At 40.1% G+C, this 7,401-nt stretch overlaps 1 pseudogene; it reads left to right on the plus strand.

Moving 5' to 3' along the window:
• Positions 1-679: 679 nt before the first annotated feature.
• LOC128062547 (WW domain-containing adapter protein with coiled-coil-like) lies at positions 680-1,885 on the plus strand (annotated as a pseudogene).
• The last annotated feature ends 5,516 nt before the right edge of the window (positions 1,886-7,401 follow it).

Genomic DNA, 7,401 nt, shown 5'->3' on the forward strand with positions numbered 1-7,401 from the left:
AGATTTTGTAACTCCCATTTGTCTGGTGTTCATCTTTGGTTTCTCTTTGGGGGTATTTGTTTTAACCCCACTTAATACCATAACAAACCACCCGTGGAATCTCCATTCCTGGCCAGAGATCAAGCCCTGAGCCTGTGCAGTGGGAGCGCTGACTCTAAGAACCTAGACTACCAGAGAATTCCTAACCCTTGGGAGTTTCAAACAGTGAGAACTGCCACAAAGGCAACCACTTGTATACAAGACCTGGCATCACCCAGTAGTTATGTATGGATGTGAGAGTTGGACTGTGAAGAAAGTTGAGCGCCGAAGAATTGATGCTTTTGAAGTGTGGTGTTGGAGAAGACTCTTGAGAGTCCCTTGGACTGCAAGGAGATCCAACCAGTCCATTCTGAAGGAGATCAGCCCTGGGATTTCTTTGGAAGGACTGATGTTGAAGCTGAAACTCCAGTACTTTGGCCACCTCATGCGAAGAGTTGCCTCATTGGAAAAGACTCTGATGCTGGGAGGGATTGGGGGCAGGAGGAGGAGGGAACGACAGAGGATGAGATGGCTGGATGGCATCACTGACTTGATGGACGTGAGTCTGAGTGAACTCCGGGAGGTGGTGATGGACAGGGAGGCCTGGCGTGCTGTGATTCATGGGGTCGCAAAGAGTTGGACACGACTGAGTGACTGAACTGAACGGAACAGACTTCTAAGAGCAGAGACTCATAGCAGTTCTGAGCCATACAGCACCCCATCAAAGCAGTGGTTCATCCAACTTCTACCCCAAGTACTTTTCCTTCTTGTCCATTTGCTCTACAAGCTGATCACCAGCCAAAGAAATCATTTGATGCTAATGGAGTATTTACTTTATCAAAAGTGCCTACACCAACATCTGTCCCTGCTCAAAGAACAGAAAGAAAAGAATCTACATCAGGAGAAAAGTCTGTATCACACTCTTGCACAACTTCCACATCTTCAGCCTCTGGACTCCACATCTGCACCTCCAGCACCCACTTCAGCAATTTCTGTCTCTTCTGTTTCACATTCACCAATACCTCCATTACTTCAGGACCCAAATCTGCTTAGACAGTTCCTTCCTGCTTTGCAAGCCATGCTGCAACTTCATAATTCTAATGTGGACACATCCATAATAAATGAAGTTCCTACAGCAGCTGTGACACGAACCTCATTGCCATCTATAATTCATAACTTTCTTACTGTTGGACCATCTGCTTTCAACATAACTTCTTTGATTTCTCAAGCTGCTCAGCTCTCCACACAAGCCCAACCATCCAATCAGTCTCCATGTATTTAACATCTGACACATCATCTCCATGATTGCATGTGTCTCCAAGGATAAGCACACCCCAGACAAGCACAGTCTGCATCAAACCTTTGATCAGTACTCCTCCTGCTTCATCACAGCCAAAGGCTAGTACTCCAGTAGTTAAGCAAGGACCAGTTTCACAGTCAGCCACACAGCAGCCTGTAACTGCTGACAGGCAGCAAGGTCGTGAACCTGTCACTCCTCTTCAGTGCTCAAATAGCCAGACAAGTCCTTCACCTGGTCCAAATCACACGTCTAGTAGTAATGCATTAAATACAGCAGTTCTACTGCAGAACTCCTCTGCCCAACCTCCACGTTCACTAACACTGACGCTCACAGCACATTTCAGTGAAAATCTCATCAAGCACGTTCAAGGATGGCTTGCAGACCATGCGGAGAAGCAGGCATCAAGATTGTGAGAAGCCCATAACGTGGGAAGTGTTCATATGTCAGGAACTTGTACTGAATTAAAAATATTTAAGATCTTTATTCCGAGTATGTGAAATTCAAGCAACTTTGTGAGAGCAAAGGATACTATTTTTGAGATAACAAAAAAAAAAATTAAAAAATTAAGGAACTCGAAAAGCTAAAAAATCAGAATTATTTCATGATGTGAAGATGTGAATAATTGCACATGGTGTTGAGAACAGGAACTGTAAATCTGTCACCCAGTCTTAACATTTTTGAGCTACATTTAAGTAGACTTTGGACCCTTAAGCTGGGCAAAGGAAATGACAAGGGGTTGGAGTCTGTGAGATGCAATTCAGGGGAAAGATACAAGATTGATTTGTAAAGCCCTTGAAAAGCAGATTTCTTGTACATGTATTCTTCGCATTGTAACTATGTTTTGTAGAGTGACGCCATGGGAAGCTATGTGTAGCAGAGCTTAGACATCCAAAACTAATCAATGCTGAGGTGGCTAAATACCTGGACTTTTACACTTAAACCTGTCCACAAAATTAGCTTTTTTAAAGAAAAATTGGGAGGGGGTTAATTTATCAGTCAGAAATCTTGCATTTTCAAAAATTCAGTGCAAGTGCCAGGTGATCTGTCTAAGGATGTGATTTTGAACCATACGGGAAGTATACAAAATATCATGAAACAACTGTTTCCACACTTGCACCTGATCAAGAGCAGTGTTTCTCCATTTGTTTTGCAGAGAATGTTTTTCATTTTCTGTGTGTTCCATTCCCCTCTGAAATCCACGATCTGATGTTATCCAATTTTTAAGGCTCCCCTTTCTTAAGGTACTGTTGCTATGGCACTTTTCTATAATCTTTTCATTCCTGTGTACAGTAGCTTAAAATTGCAGTGATTGAGTAAAACCCACTTGTTTGTATAAATTATTGAAATCCATCTGGACCCTGAAAGAATGGGTTTAAAGTACTGCTAGGCATATGTGCTAGAAGTACATTGATTGCTCAAATATGAGGAAATGGGCCAATAAACATGGTTGTGGGAGGGAACAGGAAACAGAACTAGTCAGATGTGAATTGCATCTATTGTAGTAAACATATTTTTTAAAAAACATAAGTGAAAAAGGAGAAGTTACAACAGATAAAGCAGAAATAAAGAGTTATGAGGCTATTATGAACAACTATATGGCAATAAAATGGATAACCTGGAAGAAATGGACAGATTCCTAGAAAAGATCAATCTTTCAAGACTGAACCAGGAATAAATAGAAATGAACAACCGAGTTACAAGCACTGAAATCGAAACTGTGATCAAAACTCTCCCCCAAAACAAAAGCCCAGTACCAGATGGCTTCACAGGTGAATTCTATCAAACACCTAGAGATGAGCTAATGCCTATCCTTCTAAAACTATTTCAAAAAATTGCAGAGGAAGGAATATTTCCAAACTCATTCTATGAGGCCACCATCACCCTGATACCAAAACCAGACATGCAACACAAAAAAAGAAAACTACAGGCAAGTATCACTGATGTATATAGATGCAAAAATCCTCAACAAAATTCTAGCAAACAGAATTCAACAACACATTAAAAGCTCATACACCATGATCAAGTTGGGTTTATTCCAGGGATGCATGGATTCTTCAGTATATGCAAATTAATCAATGTGATACACCATATTAACAAATTGAAAGATAAAAACCATATGATCATCTCAATAGATGCAGAAAAAGCCTTTGACAAAATTCAGCACCCGTTTATGATTAAAACTCTTCAAAAAATGGGCATAAAAGGATCCTACCTCAACATAGTAAAGGCCATATATGATAAGCCCACAGCAAACATTATTCTCAATGGTGAAAAACTGCAAGCATTCCCTCTAAGAACAGGAACATGACAAGGATGTCCACTCTCACCACTATTATTCAAGATAGTTTTGAAAATCTTAGCTACAGAAATAAGAGAAGAAAAAGAAATAAAAGGAATCCAGATCAGAAAAGAAGAAGCAAAGCTCTCACTGTTTGCAGATGACATGATACTCTACACAGAAAACCCTAAAAATAGTATCAGAAAATTATTAGAGCCAATCAGTGCATTTAGCAAAGTTGCAGGATACAAAATCAATGCACAGAAATCACTTGCATTTCTATATACTAATAATGGAAAATCAGAAAGAGAAATTAAGGTATCAATCCCATTCACCATTGCAACAAAAAGAATTAAATATCCAGGAAGAAAAAATTACCTCAGGTGACCAAGTAACTATACACAGAAAATTACAAGGCACTAATGAAAGAAATAAAAGATGACATACACAGATGGAGAGATATTCCATGTTCCTGGGTTCAGTTCAGTTCAGTCGCTCAGTCATGTCCGACTCTTTGTAACCCCATGAATTGCAGCATGCCAGGACTCTCTGTCCATCACCAACTCCCGGAGTTCACCCAAACTGATGTCTATCAAGTCAGTGATGCCTCCAGCCATCTCATCCTCTGTCGTCCCCTTCTCCTCCTGCCCCCAATCCCTCCCAGCATCAGAGTCTTTTCCAATGAGTCAACTCTTCTCATGAGGTGGCCAAAGTACTACAGTTTCAGCTTTAGCATCAGTCCTTCCAAAGAACACCCAGGACTGATCTCCTTTAGAATGGACGGGTTGGATCTCCTTGCAGTCCAAGGGGCTCTCAAGAGTGTTCTCCAACACCTCACTTCAAACGCATCAATTCTTCGGTGCTCAGCTTTCTTCACAGTCCAACTCTCATATCCATACACGATCACAGGAAAAACCATAGCCTTGACTAGACGGACCTTTGTTGGCAAAGTAATGTCTCTGCTTTTCAATATGCTATCTAGGTTGGTCATAACTTTCCTTCCAAGAAGTAAGCGTCTTTTAATTTCATGGCTGCAGTCACCATCTGCAGTGATTTTGGAGCCCCCAAAAGTAAAGTCTGACACTGTTTCCACTGTTTCCCCATCTATTTGCCATGAAGTGATGGGACCAGATGCCATGATCTTCGTTTTCTGAATGTTGAGCTTTAAGCCAACTTTTTCACTCTCCTCTTTCACTTTCACGAAGAGGCTCTTTAGTTCCTCTTCATTTTCTGCCATTAAAGTGGTATCATCTCCATATCCAAGGTTACTGATATTTCTCCTGGCAATCTTGATTCCAGCTTGTGCTTCATCCAGCCCAGCGTTTGTCATGATGTACTCTGCATAGAAGTTAAATAAGTGGGGTGACAATATACAGGCTTGACGTACTGCTTTTCCTATTTGGAAGCAGTCTGTTGTTCCATGTCCAGTTCTAACTGTTGCTTCCTGACCAGTGTAGGAAGAACCAATCTTATGAAAATGACTATACTATCAAATGCAATCTACTGATTCAATGCAATCCCTATCAAATTACCAATGACATTTTTCACAGAACTAGAACAAAAAGTTTCACAATTTACATGGAAACACAAAAGACCCTGAATAGCCAAAGCTGTCTTGAGAAAGAAGAACGGAGCTGGAGGAATCAACCTTCCTGACTTCAGATTATACTACAAAACTACAGTCATCAAGCCAGTATGGTACTGGCACAAAATAAGAAATATAGACCAATGGAACAAGATAGAAAGCCCAGAAATAAACCCATGCACCTATGGGTACCTTATTTTTGACAAAGGAGGCAAGAATATACAATGGAGCACAGATGGCCTCTTCAAGTGGTGCTGGGAAAACTGGACAGCTACATATAGAAAATGAAATTAGAACACTTCTTAACACCATACACAAAGATAAACTCAAAATGGTTTAAAGACCTAAATGTAAGACCAGAAACTATAAAACTCTTAGAGGAAAACATAGGCACAATACTTGATGACATAAATCAAAGCAACATCCTCTATGACCCTCCTCCTAGATTAACAGAAATATAAACAAAAGCAAACAAGTGGGACTTGATCAAACTTAAAAGCTTACAGCAAAGGAAACTATAAGCAAGATGAAAAGACAACCCTCAGAATGGGAGAAAATAACAGCATTGGAAACAACTGACAAAGAATTAATTTCCAAAATATACAAGCAGCTCATACAACTCAATACCAGAAAAACAAACAACCCAGTCAAAAAGTGGGAAAAAGACCTAAACAGACCTTTCTCCAAAGAAGACATACAGATAGCTAACAAACACATAAAAAGATGCTCAACATCACTCATTATATGAGAACTGGAAATCAAAACTACAATGAGATATCACTTTACACTGGTCAGAATGGCCATCATCAAATGTCTACAAACAATAAATGCTGGAAAGGGTGTGGAGAAAAGGAAATCCTCTTGCACTGTTGATGGGAATGTAAACTGATACAGCCACTATGGAAGATTCCTTAAAAAACTAGGAATAAAACCACCATATGACCCAGCAGTCCCACTCCTAGGCATGTACCCTGAGGAAACCCAAACTGATAAAGAAACATGTATCCCATTGTTCATTGCAACACTATTTACAACAGCTAGAACATGGAAGCAACCTAGATGTCCATAAACAGATGGATGGATAAAGAAGTTGTGATACATATACACAAGGGAATATTACTCAGCCATGAAAAGGAACACCTTTGAGTCATTTCTAATGATGTGGATGAACCTAGAACCTATTATACAGAGTAAAATAATTTAGAAAGAGAAAGATAAATATTATACTTTTGCACACATCTATGAAATCTAGAAAAATAGTACTGAAAAATTTATTCATAGGGCAGCAGTGGAGAAACAGACATAGAGAATAGACTTATGGACATGGGGAGAGGGGAGGAGAGGGTGAGATGTAAGGAAAGAGTAACATGGAAACTTACATTGCCATATGTAAAATAGATAGCCAATGGAAATTTGCTATATGGCTCAGGAAACTCAAACAGGGGCTCTGTATCAACCTAGAGGGGTGGGATGGGGAGGGAGATGGGAGAAGTTTCAAAAGGGAGGGGATATATGTATTCCTATGGCTGATGCATGTTGAGGTTTGACAGAAAACAACAAAATTCTGTAAAGTAATTATCCTTCAATTAAAATATAAATAAAAAATTTAAAAAATAAATACATAAATAAACCAAAGTGATAATAGGCACGGTGACCCAGAATTTGCACAGACCAAAAGATAAACTGGAAGAGTGGAGGGATTCCTGGTGAGGTACAAGGGGCCAGAGCTTAGAACTTGGAGCCTGGGGCCAAGCATGGGGAGCAGAGGGGCAAGTCAGGGTAGCCTGGGTCCACAGTGTCCACTGTCTTATCAAACGTCACTCTGCTTCCTACATAAAAAGGCCCATCTGGGGAACTCTTTAGTGATCCAGTGGTTAAGACTCGGTCCTTTAACTGCCCAGGGCCCAGTGGGGGACCTAAGATCCCAAGCCCCTTAGCAAAAACAAAAGCCCATCTGTCACTTTCTCTGATCTTTTTTTCCTTTATAGCACTTACCAGGCAATACATTTGGTTTGTGACTTATAATCTCTCTCCCCAACTAGAACATTAGCTCCAGGAGGACTGAAATGTTTGTCATTTGCCTGTATTTAGAAGAGTGTATAACAGTACCCGGGATACATGTAGTAGCACTCTAAGAATTTACTGGATTTATTAATCCATGAAAACCTGTCCACGGAGAAAGAAAAAAAAAAAAAGTAATTAGACACCAAAGAAAAGCAT

The sequence above is a fragment of the Budorcas taxicolor genome, chromosome 17 (assembly GCF_023091745.1).
Source record: "Budorcas taxicolor isolate Tak-1 chromosome 17, Takin1.1, whole genome shotgun sequence".
Classification (NCBI taxonomy): domain Eukaryota; kingdom Metazoa; phylum Chordata; class Mammalia; order Artiodactyla; family Bovidae; genus Budorcas; species Budorcas taxicolor.